The sequence below is a fragment of the Staurois parvus genome, unplaced genomic scaffold (assembly GCF_062004578.1).
Source record: "Staurois parvus isolate SC_StPar_1 unplaced genomic scaffold, SC_StPar_1.0 ptg000048l, whole genome shotgun sequence".
Taxonomy (NCBI): domain Eukaryota; kingdom Metazoa; phylum Chordata; class Amphibia; order Anura; family Ranidae; genus Staurois; species Staurois parvus.
In genome coordinates, this window is record NW_028317844.1 from 5932373 (window position 1) to 5949368 (window position 16996).

Below are 16996 nucleotides of genomic sequence, written 5' to 3' on the forward strand. Positions count from 1 at the left end.
TGTCCAGAGAGAGAGAGTCAGGGGTTATGCAGCCTCATAGGTCAATCAGAGGAGAATGAAAACTGTTCGTACAAGCTTTAACCAGTGCTCTGCTAGACACTGATAGAAGTCACAAGACTGCTATATACTGCTGATGAGAAAAGGTATTTAGCAGTTTATATTTACTAAAATAATTGCATTTCCATGTTATACGGTGGAAGACCAGATATAGTAAATGCAGGGTCTTGTGTTTAGTAACACTTTAACTCATCTGACTGCCCTCAAATTAAAGAAAACAGAAATGTGGCTGCTATGGGTTACACAATTAAGTAAATGTTTTTCTCTCTAAGTTGTTTTTTATCCAATGTGTGGAAGCATGCCAATGTGCAATGGAAACAAGCTGTGAAGAAGATCAGTAAATACATTTTTGAATCAGGCAAAATGGTAACTTTGGTGACTTGCAACCCTTTAAAGCGAGTCTCTCTTTTGCAATTCACAAGAATATGGATATGCAAACTTTGACAATATGGAGTCCAAACCGGCATCATGCAATACGACAATTGCCCTGGATTTATTAACTGTTTGATTGTCTGCAAATCAGACAAATATCTACAAGTCAGACAATTTTCTGAAAAAAGATTTTTTTTATGTCCTCAAATCTATTTGTACATTTCTACTTATGAAAACGATGTACCTTGCTGTTTTGTGGTCCTATGTGGTAGAATATAAATAAGGTGTAAAGGTGATTCTGGATACCAGTGTTAAGGTATTTCATAAAATGTTTCTATATTTGAATTCATTCATTCTGATGTGTGCAGTAGCTGCCTGTGGACAGATCAAGCATATGACCTGGGTGTGCTTCACCCAGTATATAGAGGGAGACCACCTGCTAACACAAGAATTTTGGGGGAGATTGCTGGCCAAATCCACACTACACTTTAACAAAGGAGGGACAGTGTTATCTGCAAGCATCACAGAGCTTGTGCCATCATCAGTGTTTAAAGGGACACTATCCTACGGGCAGCACAGTGGCTAAATGGTTAGCACTTCCATGTGGCAGTACTAGGGTTGTTGGTTCGAATCCCAACCACGGCACCACCTGCCTAGAGTTTGCATGTTCTCCCTGTGCCTGTGTGGGTTTCCTCCAGGTACTCCTCTTCCCTCCCACACTCCAAAGACATGCTGGTAGATTAATTGGCTCCTGTCTAAATTGGCCCTAGTGTATGAATGTGAGTTAGGGACCTTAGATTGTACACCCCTGGAGGGTTAGGGACTGATGTGAATGTACAATATATATATGTACAGCACTATGTAAATTGACAGCCCTATACAAATACCTATAATAAATAAATCCTGAGAACTCTAATGAGCCTCAACAAGCTGGCCAAAAGAAAATAGTATATTACAGACTGCTGAACTGTTGTGTGGTAAAGCTCTCCATTCAGATTGCCCAGTTGATTTCGGCACACATGGTCTGTTATTTACGGTACATTACTTCCTACCTGCAATATATATTTATTCCATGGTTTAAATGTTTGCTGTATCATTACTGTTGCATATACATCTGCAATAAATATGTGCCAGAGTGTGTGGTGCTATTTCCACAGTTGTGGGTACAGGAACAGGGGACCCAGTTTATCCAGCAGTTTCTTTGGGGGTTAGCGCTACACCAAGTAAATGCTCACCCTGGGTGATACCTGAAGAAAGATGGTGGTGACCTCTTTTGGAGAGGAAGGAAAATAACACCATTGTGATCTCTTAGGAGGTTATAAATACCTGCAAGTGTTACATTATCATATTATTCATCTTGCATCCACTTGACATGTAAAATGCAGCTGTTGATGGTTTTACCACTTAGGACACAATCCTTACCCAGTTCAGCACAATGGCTACAGCCCTTGCCTGTAGATGTTATTTACTAAATTCTGCAACACATCTCTCATAGTGACCTGGGGCAAATTCCTCAACAGCTGGCCATGACCATTAGAGGAAGGATGGTTATGTAGGTAGTGGTCCGCTGCTCTCAGGCTACAAGGTTCCCAGAGTGCTGAGGAGTGCGCCATTAAATTGTACAATTAAATAGTTCATTTTAAAAATTGCTAGTTGAGTGACTGCCATCCTGATCCTCCAGCTTCAGTGAATCACTGTTCTGAAAATCAATTAGCTGTATTCTTGTTCAGAATAGGTAACTTTCTAAGTAGTAAAGCTGAAGGATTTGCATGGCAGCCACACACCTAACATTTACAAATAAGGGGGTTAGCCAAAGCATTTCTTTCATGCAGGGCCATCTGTTTACACATGACATGGCCTAGGGCAACCTGGCTGCCAGGGGTTTCACAAATCTTCCCACTATTGCTGAGTGCCAGTAACATATTCCCATGTATAATGAAGAATTCTAGACTGTCACCCTAACTGCCATTGCAATATGGCTCAGTTCTTATTGTTGCCACTATGTATGTAAGGTTCACCCACTTGGTTTCATACACCTACACCTGATTTGCTGGCAGAAAAGAATTATAGTCTCTCCTAGTCTTCTGTTGATTTTAGATACAGTAACACAGCTATAGCTATATTATCTGATCATGTTAAGGTGATACTAAGGCTGACCACACAACTTACATTTTGACTGTACAATTTCTGTACAATCTTCTTTAGATCTACCAAAACTATGCAATATGAGGACTCACCAAATCTATTCAAATCAATTTATATCAAATAAGGCAGGCTCTTGCACTACATACTTGCTGCTAGATCTAAACAAGATTGTAGAAACAAATTGTAATGTGTGTGGAGAACCATTTGGTGTATTTCCAGCCAAAACTGTTTTTTTGTTTCAGACAGAGTGGGGAAGGATTGGAACCCTTGTCAGGTTTTTACTGCGACACAGTTCATGTTAGAGAGATTTTATCTACCTTTCTGTTCCATTGATATCAACAAAAATTGAGAGAAAATCTCCAACAACAACACACACAGAAATGAAATGATTTTTATTGGTATCATAGTGGAGAGCACACTAAGCTCAGATGCAGGCACTAGGCCCTTTACCTTCATTTCCCATAGCTCCCTGAGTTCCTGGAAATGTCCAGAAAGAAAGATTCCCCAGCTTCCTTCTCTCAGCAGCTCAGAAAGGCCACACCAGCAAAGATAGCTTGCCGAGTGATCTGTAGCCAGGTGATTGATCCTCCACTGTCAGAACCCTGACATCTATGAACAGGATCAGTCATGTTAAGCAATGATGATGAGAGTGTTGCGACTGTGGTGCCTGGCAGTGTGACTCTGGAGAGAAGTAGAAGGTAAAAGCAAGCAGAAATGGCCATTAAGTGTTTTTTTGTAAACGTTGTGGTTAAAAAAAAGCCACAGTTACGTGTATCTGTTTCGATACTGCTTTTTGATATCTGTCAATTCCACAAATCAGAGCAATGTTTACTTATCTGATCTATCTAGAGTTCCTTTACTAGCTGTGTCCCTACAGAACAAGAGCAGGGTGCACACTACTAAATTAAAGACTACATATCTACATTCTGCCTCTCTGTATGCCAACATGCACAAGGTACAGAGAGGCTGGGGATGAAGAAAACATGTGATCCACTCACCTCCCCACCCAGCTGCTATGATAAATAGTGCATCCTGTCACTGACCAGGAGAAAATCTTTGCAAGTGATTCACATGTGCACAATACTAAGGCATGCGTGAGGAACTATGAATTCCCATCGGCAGCCATGGAGGCGGCAGGGCATGTATGCTCCCAGACTGGAAGTTAGGGGGAGTAGTGCACCTGGAAGAATGAGGTGCAGGAAACAAAGCACACTTAAAAACAAGAGCTAGATATTACTTTGTTTTGAACAGTGTATAGTAAAACAGTAACATTAGCTTACCTTAGGTTCCACATCTTCAGAAGAAAACAGAGAGCAGGAGAATACATTCTGCAATATGCACTGGAACTGAAAGACAATGCACAAGAAATACAATGTAGGGAAAGGGTCTAAGTGGGAGGGCCTAGCTGCGGTAATGTGGGCAGATGACTGGAGGAACAATTTATAGATAGACTGCTGTCTGAAAAGGTCTGAGATACCTTGCAAGAGAAAGTAGCAACCTACTTTGAAGTTCCACAAGCTGTTAGAATCAGCCATACCATGTCAGGAGCAGAAGTGCAGAGACTTGAATGTATTCATCCTGAAATTTAACAGAATGAATTGTTCAGTTCCAAGCAGAGTTATCCATGTTGAAGCCAGGGGCGGACTGACCATTTGGAAACTCGGGCACTGCCCGAGGGCCCGGTGTCAGTAGGAGGCCCCATGAGATGCCCCTGGTACCTTTTTCATAGGCTTTTTTGAGTTTGGGCAAGGACACAGGGGCCCCATGATCCCCTATTGCCTGGGGGCCCCTTGAGTTGTCAGTCCACCCCTGGTTGAAGCGCAGACACGTATGCTCCTCTTTTGGGCAAGGAGGGCATGCCCCCTTTTGGAGAAGGTGAGCACTGCCTTGAAGGCAAGTAAGGGCTGTCAATTTGAGCCATCATAAGAGAGTCAAGCAGCAGGGCAGCAAGGTGGAATCACTCCTCATCCAAGAACCAGAGATGAAAAAAAGAAGAACAAGACATAAAAATCCCTAACTTGACTGAAGAAAGACCCAAGAGTAGACTTCAGGTGAACCTCATCTATGTATGCAGGATCGGACTGACAACTCATGGGTCCTTGGGCAACAGGGGAGCATGGGGCCCGTGTCCTTGCCCACACTCAAAGCACACCCAAAAAAGCCTATAAAAAGGTACCAGGGGCATCTCATGGGGCCCCCTACTGACCCCGGGCCCTCGGGCAGTGTCCGAGAGCCCGAATGGTCAGTCCGCCTCTGTATGTATGTGAACAGTATAACTGAGCAGAGGTATAGAGAGAGTACCCAGTGACTGTTGAGTGGGTGATCCTGTTTTGTCCTGAGGGATAGTATACTGCACCATACAATAATGTACGTAATGTACAATAATATTGTACAATAATGTTACCTCGTGACTCATCAGTGACTCTGCAAGTCGTACTGTCAAGGACCCTAGCCATCCTTGTGGCAAAGAGAATCCACATGGAACCAGGACACTGAGGTGTTTTGAAAATATTCATCTGGTTTAAGTAGGTGAGACACAAGTGTCTCTGCCACCATAGGTTCAATGGTTCTTTCATCCTCTTCTTTCACCATTATCTCCAAGACTCCCAAGAATATACACTCCAGTTGTCACCCAGCTGAGGTCCATGCTCTCGTTGTGGGGCCTTCTAAACCACCATCAATTGCCTGAAGCTTCCCCTTCAGGGGGGTCACACCTGATGAGGCAGAGGTAGCAGGGCAAGTGATCTGCAGCATTCCTCACTCAAAACAGGAATGTGGCAGGAGCCCAACAGCACAAAGTTTATCCAGAAGAGCCAAGTACTGTGCAAAGCACCTTCCCAAAAGCTGCCAGAGTACTGCAGTTTCAGTTGATTAGTCCCTTTTTCTGCAAACTTGAATCTGTTGGTTATGATTCCCAGCTTGACTAGCTGTTATTATAGCCTATGCTATGCAGGCACATGTTACCCTGATTGAGATACTTAGACATTGCTATAAAGAACCCATGTCTGTGCAACTTTCATCATCTGTTTTGTATTATACTGCAGTGTAGTTATGCTTTTTGCCTTTGCATTATTGCTTCTAACTTTTTCACCTTTTTGGTGAAGTGCAAATTACAGTTACTCCCTTTCTGATCATTTGGCCATTTACTTATTCTGCTAGGCCTCATGCACATGAGGAGTTTGAAATATCCAATGTATATTGCATGCATATTTCCACATGTGGGAGAAACAGCATCAGTGTACAGCTGCTCATACTAATAAATGACTCTATGCTAATTGTACTCCCATATATGCCATGTTTGCATAAACCCGTATCCGCGCAGTTTACTTTTGATGCCTCAAAGTGCTTGTGTGCAGGAAGCCTTAAAGTAGAAAAATGGGAAGGCTTTTCATTTCTGTGAATGCCCTAATGAAATTTTCCCTTACATCTTGTCTGGTAAAATTGTGAGGGTAAGTGAGCAGAGCCCCATATAGCAGTGACAGCTGGACAGGGCTTCTATCTCATCCCCCATCCAAAACTAAAACATAAAAAGGTTTTGACTGGACATACACTTAAGGCCACTGTTTGTTGGTGTAGGTAAGGGACCAGCATAAGTACTTGTGGAATGCAAAACCTGCGCAAAGCAAGCCAAATTTAGGTTAGCAAGAGGTCAAATGCATCAATCAATAAATTCTAAATGAACTCAGAGGTGTCTAAAACTGATATCAAACTGATGTCTTTGACACAACCCAAACACCTGCCAAAACAGGCCCTAATACAGTTAGCCTATGGGGCAAGAAGTATAAATCCAACTCTTCTTTCATCACAGAATCCATTTAAGAAGCAACTGTTGCAAGGTAAATACATCTGACAATGTCCCATGTGCATTACATATGTGTACAAATAGCATGCATTTGTAAATCATGAAAAAAACACATTTTTAAAGTTTGCACATAAATTTATAAGATAAAAAGAGATGTTCTAAAGAACAACCCATCAAGACATTACCCTATGAATCCAAACCAACAAAACACAAACAGCAACACTTCAGTTGTACGTTAAGTCCTTGCCACACACACAAGTCGCCCTCTTCACAGTGGGAATGTTAATACCAATACAAAGCTTTTTTCTTCAAATGTACCAAAGAATGACGTGTTGTAGTTTTTTCATTTTGGAAACATTTGGATGGTTCTGCTGCTCCCAACAGGTTCAGAGTTACAACTGTGGAGACATGTAACATGACAGAAAGAGAATTTGACACTCCACGAGATCAGAACTGAGTCCATGTTAATAAATTAAGGGGGTAGTTTCTGAAAACAATACTTTAAACTGCTAAGTGATTCTGTTTTTTTTTTCCTTTTTATCTTTTTTACAAATGAAGCTATAGAAATACAGTATATACAGAGTACTAACAGTACACATACACTAAAAAGCTGCTATGTTTCATCTGTACTGCACAGAATGCCTTTATCTCGACTCCACATCAAGGTATAAAATTCATGACTATGTCAAATAGCAGCCACTGTGCAGAAAAGTGAACGAGCAAATGCTTTATTGGAGTTAGTAAACATACACACTGAATCACAATGTGATTGAGATTCTTCGAAACTTGTCTTTTTAAAAAAAGGGGGGGAGGAGAGACACTTCACATCATTTCTATAATTCTTTTTTTTTTCAAATATAAGTGCCAGCACATGAGCTCTAAGCTACTGTCATTTTGGACTCTTGGCTACATCTGTACAAGTGCACATAATATTATTAATGTGACTTCTACCCTGTTATATCCTCATACCAGTGACTGAGGACTGAATTGCACATTTTTCATTATCCAGACAGGAGTCAACAAACACGAAAACAGAATAGCAGGCAGGGGTGAAAAGGGAGGTGTGGTTCCATGGAGAGGGGTCTGGGGAAGAAAAAAACATTCCTTGTACTTGGCCCCTATTCCGTTACTGGTATGCCCATACTATTTTAATTATAGCGAAAGGGCTGCTAGTATGTGGAGAGATTGTCTCACTGGCTTCCTGGATCAGTGAAATCTAGAGAGGGTGAAATTTCATCCCATATCTCTGATGACACTCAGCAAATATCTCCTCCCTCATCGGTCGGATTGCTTTACCCCCTCAGGGAATTCTGGTCTTCAGTTCAACACGTTTGCTCTGTTCCCAATTGGGGTGCAGTTTAGAGGGAGTTTTAAAGGAAATTTGAGAAGAATAAACATTTACAGATCTTCTGTGCCATCCAGCCTGTACAAGAAACCACAATATCATCTATTCATGCTGCCTTCTACTGCACTCTGTTGAAGGATTAAAATCTAACACTGAAAATATGGCATTACACATAAAGGTGGCCTTTGTTAAAATAAAAAGTACACTATTAGGCTTTAAAACTTCTGTTTTAAATCGTTTCAATTTAAAAAAAAAAAGTGCATCGTGGGTAACAGAGAGATGACTTTGAAGCGTTGCTACTCCAGTACAAAACCTTTACCCTTTGAACAGTTCCAAACCTTACATAGCAAAGTACAATTCTCATTGTAGCAGCAAAACAATAACAGTCTCTTAAAAACAATGAAAATGCACGAGTCCGAATAATTCCAGTCATATACTTCCAAACCCTACAGACATAGAAGAGATAAATAATCAATTGGTCCACTGTTTTGTCTTTTTTTTCTGAAAGCAACTGTAGCTGTAGGGAAAAGTTAGAGGAATGCTCAGCATCCTATGAGACATGGATGGCATGGCTTTTCTTGCACGACGGCACAATGGGTTGAGACAGCAGGAAATTTGTGTTCAGCAAAGGCAGTGGCAGGCAGACGTAAATAGGGAGAGGACCAGCTGGTGTCATTTAGTGAATGGACAGATTGCGCTGCTCCCATTTCCATGCAAGATACCCTGTTAGCCAGCATTCTATGTAAAGAAAAAGAACAATATTAGTACTGGTAAAAGAAGAAAATGCAAATTGCCTAAAAACAGCACCATATACAAGGAACATTTGTTCTCTATTTTGGTTTGAATAGCCTGGATTTACAAACTTTTCCTTTCAGACTTAAAGGGGTTGATTTGCTAAAACTGGAGAGTGCACAATCTGGTGTAGCTCTGCACAGAAACCAATCAGCTTCCAGGATTTTTGTCAAAGCTTAATTCAACAAGCTAGAAGCTAACTGGCTACCATGCACAACTTCACCAGATTTTGAACTCTCCAGTGCAACCCCATAGGGTCATTCCAGCAAAACCACATGGTTAATACGCTAGACAGTTTCTAATTCTTGTGGACTTTATTGGTGAGAATCTGCACTTGAGTTCCACCTGTAGTGGCCATTATGAGGGGTCCAACCTTCCCTGTTGGATTTCTAATTTATTTTTTAGTGTGGAGAAGCAGTAGCAGGAAGTACAACATATAATGTTTGGTGGGAGCACCAAAACCCCCACATTAATAAGAGCTTTTGAAATATCCAAGAAATATGAGAGACAAGGAGCTGACACAGTCCTCTAGGTTTCCCACATAACCTAATATCACTATTGGGCAGACTGACCATTCATAATGGGAAATACAGTATGTGAAAGTATAAAAAGCATGTAAATGTGAATATATTTCACCTTCAATAGATTTTTATTATTAAGATTTTAACAGAGTACATTGAAAAGCCATCAACAATCTCAGTATTGAGAAACATAAGGTAACATAGAACAAAGCGCAAGGATGGATGCAGAAGAGTGCATATATTCCACAAATGTCTAGTTAGAGCCGTGTACAGCAGGGAAAGTAATACCACAGGATCAGGTGAGTGCTCTCTTAGCAATTGTTGGTGTATGTGGATCTAGGGTGTGGAGTAGTGTAAAGAGAAATAAAGAGGATCTGACTCAGGTGCCCTTCACCTTTAACTTCCCCTTTCTTGACCTCAGTTCACAGTTAAATAAATCAGACCTATAATCTCTATCTTTCTCTCTCAACCTAATAATCTAAATATAGAGATTGTAGATAAAAATGGTCATAGTTGGGGCTGAATCGATCATAATTTGTTCAAGGGATTACTTAGACAAGCAGAGAGAGACATGGTAATGCCAAATTTCCAAATATGGATCGTTTTTCCATTTTTTGTGGAAAATCCAGCAAAAGAGAGAAGAGCTGAGATGCAATGGAGGCAAAAGACTCTCCGCTGCCCCAGCAACATGCAGCATTTTCTCATTTCTTGTGATAATGGTATGTTTACTTAAAGAGTAGTTCCGCATATACTGTAAAGTAAGGAGAATAGACCATAATTATGTGATGACAGAGATGTCCAAAAAACCACTGCCATTAATATTCAGCTAGCATAATGTAATATTGAAGTATATCTTAGACCGTAGGCTTTCTACCCATAAACACATGAACACCATTATTCTGTCATAGATATCCCAAAGTATTATGCACGGGTGTATGTATAATAGACCCTTGGGGGTTTACTTACTAAAGCTGCAGTGTGCAAAATCAGACTCCCTTCTGCATAGAAACCAATCAGCTTCTAACCTCAGCTTGTTCAATTAAGCATTGGCAATAAAACCTGGAAGCTGATTGGTTTCTATGCAGAAGTGAGCCTGATTTTACACTTTCCAGCATTTGTAAATAAACCCCTTGGGGTCAGAGAGTACCATTTTAGATAGTTGTTGTGGGATTAAAAAAAATTTAAGCAGTTTTACTTGCTCTGTTGCAAATAAAGCGTGAAGACGTTGCAAATAAGACTTGGGCAGATGGTCAAAGGAACATTCACTGATAATAACTGTGCATATCAAGGTTTCTGGTGACCTTCCCTATACAATCTTACTGAGCCACCAATAACTGCAGATGATAGATTTACAGGATAGATTTATATACATAGAATATATGGCAGCACAGTGGCTAAATAGTTGGGGCATGTGACGGGAGTGACTTTTGGGGGTGGGGGGACCTCTGTATCATCCTCCCAAATTTTTATGTTTAAGTGACCCTGTGCCTGTTAGGGTACAGGGTGTACATGTGAATGTCCCAGTCCTGTGTATAGTGTGTGTTCCTTTGTTCTTGGCCACATGGTGGCCCATTGTCTACTACCATATGGCTATTCCTTTGTTCTATTGTGTGTCTTGGGTTGGTGGGGGTGGTTCCCTGTAGCTCTTCCCACTGATGCGGCCGGCTAATGATGTATTCCCTGCAGCCCTTCCCACTGATGGGGCGGGCTGATGATATGTTTCCTGTTCCTGGTTGTGTTTCCCCGCCCTGTGTATATAACTTGTTGTTTGTGCAGAAATAAAGAGTTAACTTCCTGTTTTAAGAAGAGCTGGGTGCTGTCTTATTTTCCTGCATGATCAGGTGGTGTGGTCCGTGGATGGTGTTTGCACAGGGGAAGCTGCAGTATAACAGAGATACCCAAGTGTGGTCTGAGGTCCGGTTCCGTTACAGGGCAGCACAGTGGCTAAATGGTTAGCTCTTCCACCTGACAGGGCTAGGGTCATTGGTTCAAATCCCAACCACCGCACCACCTGCCTGGAGTTTGCACATTCTCCCTGTGCCTGTGTGGGTTTCCTTCTACACTCCGAAGACATGCTGGTAGGTTAATTGGATCCTCTTTAAATTGGCCCTAGTATGTGTATGTATGAATGCAAGTTAGGGACCTTAGATTGTACACCCCTTGAGGGTTAGGGACTGATGTGAATGTACAATATATATATCTATATCTATATATATATCTATATATATACTGTATATATGTAAAGCACTGCATAAATTGACAGCGCTATATAAGTAACTGAAATAAATAATATATAGATGTTGGGGGTTAATATACTAAAGTAATAGAGGGTGTTCACTTTCCTTCTTTCCTAGGTGGGTGGCTTTGTCTGCTTTAGTAAATCAACCTCATAGTGTGTGTGTTTAACACAGTGAACACTAATAAAACTGAATGTTGTCATTATACATGAATGTGTCACTTATTTGTTCATAACATTACAATTATAAAAGAGGAAATACTGAGGAAACAGCCTTGTAGATTGTAATAAATAAGCCACATGCAGACACTATTGCATAATGACTACATCTGCCTGACAGCTAACAACCATATGTTTCCTAGATAAAAACTACTTGTTTAAATGAAAACCTACAGTAAAACAGTCTGTTCTATGAAATACATTTTGCTAAATGGGACTAAAGGTTTGTTTATACTTTGGTTGGCACAGCAAAAAAAGACCAGACACAATCTGTTGTCACATATATAGTATCTAAGCTGGGTACACACATGGTAATATGGTGTATTCATAATAAAAGGTTCCCAAATTCCACTGACCAAAATTTTAAGTGAATGTTTAATAGAGGTTTTTATTCTTCTGGTCACTAGCAGGAGAAAGCAGTAATAATGTGTAAGGCAAAGATATATCAAAGTTTGTGATGGCCAACGAATACAGATGTGCTAATTGAACAGGCTTACATCTGTAGATTCATCTGTATTATGGTAATTGGATTAATGCCAATGATGACATTGTCACTATCATACAAAGTGTCTAGCTATGCTGTATCTGCAAGTGCTGAAGGTTGTCTATAAGACAAATATCCTCATCACACAACAGGATTCTATAATTGAGCTTAGTTTAAAAAATGCATTCCTTTCAGCTCAACATAGGTTTTACAGCATACAGGATGGAGCAGTGAGTATACAGTATACTGTAATGTACAGTTCAGAGAGGAGTTCAGTGTAAAGTACACTAGATTGTCAAAGGTTTTGGGACACCCCTTGAAATCATTGGATTTCGGTAACCTCCATAGCCACAGATGTATGAAATCAGGCACCTAGGCATGCAGACTGCTTCTACAAACATTTGTGAAAGAATGGGTCGCTCTCAGGAGTTCAGTGACTTCAAGCGTGGTACCGTGATAGGTTGCCACCTGTGCAATAAGTCCATCCATCCCTGAAATTTCCTTTCTACTAAATATTCTAAAGTCAACTGTTAATGGTATTATAACAAAGTGGAAGCAACTGGGAACAACAGCAACTCGTAAGGCCACATAAAATGACACAGTGAGATCAGCACATGCTGAAGTGCACAGTGCACAGCAATCACCAACTGTCTGCAGAGTCAATAGCTAAAGACCTCCAAACTTCATGTGGCCTTCAGAAGAGCCCAACAACAGTGTGCAGAGAGCTTCATGGAATGGGTTTCAATGGCCGAGCAGCTGCATCCAAGCCTTACATTAACAAGTGCAATGCAAGTCAGAAGCAGTGGTGTAAAGCACGCCACCACTGGATTCTAGAGCAGTGGAGACATGTTTACTAGAGTGATGAATCACGCTTCTCTGTCTGGCAATCCGATGGGTTTGGCGGTTGCCAGGAGAACGGTACTTGCCTGACTGCATTGTGCCAAGTGTAAAGTTTGGTGGAGGGGGGATTATGGTATGAGGTTGTTTTTCAGGAGTTGAGCTTGGTCCCTTAGTTCCAGTGAAGGGAACACTTAAGGTGTCAGCATACCAAGACATTTTGGACAATTTCATGCTCCTAATTTTGTGGGAACAGTTTGGAGTTGGCCCCTTTCTATTCCAACATGACTGTGCACCCGTGCACACAGCAAGGTCCATAAAGACATGGATGAGTGAATTTGGGGTGGAGGAACTTGACTGGCGTGCACTGGTCCTGACCTCAACATCTCTGGGATGAATTAGAGCGGAGACTGCGAGTCAGGCCTTCTTGTCCGACATCAGTGCCTGACCTCACAAATACGCTTCTGGAAGAATGGTCAAACATTCCCATAGACACACTCCTAAACCTTGTGGACAACCTTCCGAGAAGAGTTGCAGCTGTTATAGCTGCAAAGGGTGGGCCAACTCAATATTGAGCCCTACGGACTAAGACTTGGATGCCATTAAAGTTCAAATGCATGTAAAGGCAGGTGTCCAAATACTATTGGCAATATAGTGTATATAACGTACTCCACAGCAGAAGCATTGAGTATATTTTATACAGCACAGTATACAGTGGAGGGGAATATGTAACTTACTGCAGAGAGTGCAGATTGGAGTAGTCCAGAAGTTCAGGACACAATGTAGATCCAGAAAACTGAATGCACAGTAATGAATACAAAGTCCAGTAGGCTGGAAAATGTTGCCTACAACACAGTATATACAGTAAAGCAATACAGAGTACAGCAGATTGGAGCAGCCTGCAGTATGTAATTTGCAGCACAGTGCACAAAGTGCAGCAGTATGTAGCATGAAACAACAAGCATACACAGTGCAGAGTTAAGAAGTACAAAAACATATAGTAGGGAGTATGTATTATCCAGCACAGTATGTGGAGTGAAACAGTCAATCGTACAAAACACTGTATACAAAATGCAACTGTATGGAGTAAGTAACAGTACAGTGTACAAAAAGCAATGGTCTGGAGTATGTATTGTACAGCTCAGGAAACAGTGCCCAGACGTGTCCACTTGTGTAATGCTCTACAAATGTTATGCATTTGGCTTTTTCTTGAAGTACTACTTTTTAAAATAATACTTATAATTATATCATTAATATTTTTCTGGATATAAATCATTTAGACATTTTCATTACATGGAGCTAGGAGTAAACCTTCATTAAGAGCTTTGTCAGTCTTATCTCAAACCTGGTCCACTGGAGAAATTTCGTCTGATGGGCCAGTTTATTGCCTTGGTTGTATCAACTGTTGGGGTAGGTTTCAATCTGAGGTCAAGTATTATCTTGCTCATTCCTCTGGTGGGCCAGTGTATAGTGTTGTTTTGTTTTTAAAGTGTAATTAAAACCACACCATTAAAAACTGTCAGTACATGCTGTATTGCATGCTGTTCATGCACTCAGTCACTATGGGATTAATTTGCTGTGTTTGCAAAAAATCTGGTTGATCCTGCTGTTCACTGTCCATCTTTCCTTGTCTGTATCCCCCTGTCAGGGCAGGAGCTGAGGAACGGACAGGCAGGCCTAATAACAATGTAACGCACTGGCTGACGACAACCACCACCCACAGACCGAAGTCCCTCAGGGCGCGGAGTCTAAGTCCCAGGCTGCCCTTCACCAGGGCCCCTGATGGTGGGGATGGGCTTGACGCAGCCAGGAACCAGGTCGCGGCCCCCGAGACACCTCAGTTGCGGTAATGGCCGCCGCCAATGGCGTGTAGCTGGTGGAAAAGACAATAGAGTAGTCAGGCAGGCCGGGTCGACAACAACGGGACAAAATGGTACAGGACAGCAGACGAGAATCACAGGTCACGAGCCGGGTTCAGCAACAGAGAGTCAGATCAAAGGAGAATACAAAGAATAGTCGAGTCACAAGCCGAGTCAGATTCCAGGAGAGTCACGAGAGTCAGAACAGAGTTATAGCAACACCAAGACACAAGACACAAGTGCAAAGGGCATGTGCGGACCACAGGCTTATATGTAATCAGCCACACCCCTCTGGGGGATGGACCTCAGAGACCTGAAGGCATAAAATATTCCCACCATGCTCAGCAGAAATCCAAGATGGATGCCAGCACATGGAGTAACATAACCTCTGGGAAAAGGTAGGACCTTGACACCCCCCCCCCTGCAGTCTGAGATGGTGTGGACCAGGCGTTGCCACATCTATTGAGCATGCTCCAGTTACACTTCCCTTCCTTCTTCTGTTCTTCCTGTTCCTGTTCTTTTTCTCCTTTTTTCTTATCTGTGCAGCCCACATGATGGTTGATTAACCTTATGGTTGAACTGGATGGACTTTTGTTTTTTTTTCAGCCAGACTATGTAACATGACTACAGAGTCACATGTGTAGGTGTATACACTCTCTCCCTCCTTCTCCATGTCCTCCCCCCCACCTCCCCAGAGAGCCCGCACCATGTTTTTGCACAAAAATAATAAAGATTTGAGTTCATATACATATTTTTATGAGGATTTAAAACATTTATTTGATATAATTTTTTTCTCTGTTTTCCGAAGACTGATGTTTTTGGGACATGTGACCTGCAGCATGAGACTAGAAGCTCCTCCCACTGATGTTTCCCTGCAGACAGGCTGGGAGAGAGCTGGATCACATGACAACTGTATATCAATTATGAAAAAAGGTATTTTTTCTAAAGAGAAGCAAAATTGTAAATTAAATGGTGTGTGTTTAGTATCACTTTAAGGCTTGATTATTGATGGCTGCACCATGAGTTAGGTAACCTGATGACCACTGACTCATCTCTGTCTGATAAATGTCTAGCGATGTCTTCACTATAAAATGCATAATCTTGCCCACTGATCACTCAATTGTGTAAAATGCTTATCTAGTATTGTATTATGCTTGTTTATGCCCTGTTCGGATATCGCGTTGCAGGAACGAGCATTCCCGATTCCGATTTTCAAAGCAATTTTCTGCATCTTGCGCATAGAGAAACCCATGCGCTTAAATGGGTCCTTAGTGATGGATGCAATATGAGATCAGGCAAAATTTTGCAGTATTCTGGCAGACCATTCTGTTGTCTCAGTTCTGTATAATGTATGTCTAGTGATGGAGCCAGTCCATTGCCCCAACTTTATGTCATATTTGTGCAGTGATCGCTGTATTATAATGTCAGACTTTATTCTACTAAAAAATACAGTTTTCATTTGGGCTTAGGAGTTTTAAAACAACAGGGCTAATCAACTTAGATATACTGTCTATGCTTGCAGTGCCTTCAGTTGCAGTCAGTCAAAGCTGCTGAAAGGCACAGGGCTTTTTCATACGTTTGGTACCTTTAAAAGGAGATGCCAAAATGTGGGGGTTTTATGTGCTACATACCTGCCTCTAGAAGGAAAAGGTAGGTTGTCCACTGCCTGAACATACCGAACTGGTAAAGTAATTTCCTTGATCAGTAAGGGCAAAATTTTGGTTAACAACACACAGCTTTTGTAATATATGTTTCCTTGAATAAAGTGAATAATGAAATGAAAAAGCTAAAAATGTCTCTAGTTTTGGACTGGGGAAGGGTTTAGCTAGTGACAAAGGTGGCACAACAGAAACAAAATTGACTTGGTTTTAACAATTACTTTCTCAATCCAAAAGTTTAAAAACATTTGGGCTTCAGATAGTCTTTAACCAATCAAAGCAAGCAAAAACGTCCAGTATCCCACTTTCTGTTAATCTTTAAAGAACTTAAGTGCAATTACTCATTATCCACCTCAAAGTTGCAAGGTGTAGACAGAGGAGAGTTTTACTAAAATATACGTTACACACACATACACTATATTGCCAAAAGTATTGGGACACCCCTCCAAATCATTGGATTCAGGTGGTACAATCACCTCCATGGCCACAGGTATATAAAATCAAGCACCTAGGCATGCAGACTGCTTCTACAAACATTTGTGAAAGAATGGGTCGCTCTCAGGAGCTCAGTGAATTCAAGTGTGGTACCGTGATAGGTTGCCACCTGTGCAACAAGTCCATCCATGAACTTTACTTGCTACTAAATATTCCACAGTCAACTGTTAGTGG

General features: G+C 41.4%; 1 protein-coding gene across 3 annotated transcripts in view; it reads right to left on the reverse strand.

The window, feature by feature from the left end:
• Positions 1 to 6490: 6490 nt before the first annotated feature.
• The window catches only part of SOBP (sine oculis binding protein homolog), a 246459-nt gene continuing 235953 nt past the window's right edge, over positions 6491 to 16996 (reverse strand). For all 3 annotated transcript variants that reach the window (XM_089664910.1, XM_089664917.1, XM_089664924.1), the window contains one exon: positions 6491 to 8459. The gene's annotated coding sequence lies outside the window, so the exon portion shown is untranslated. The remainder of the gene's footprint in view (positions 8460 to 16996) is intronic.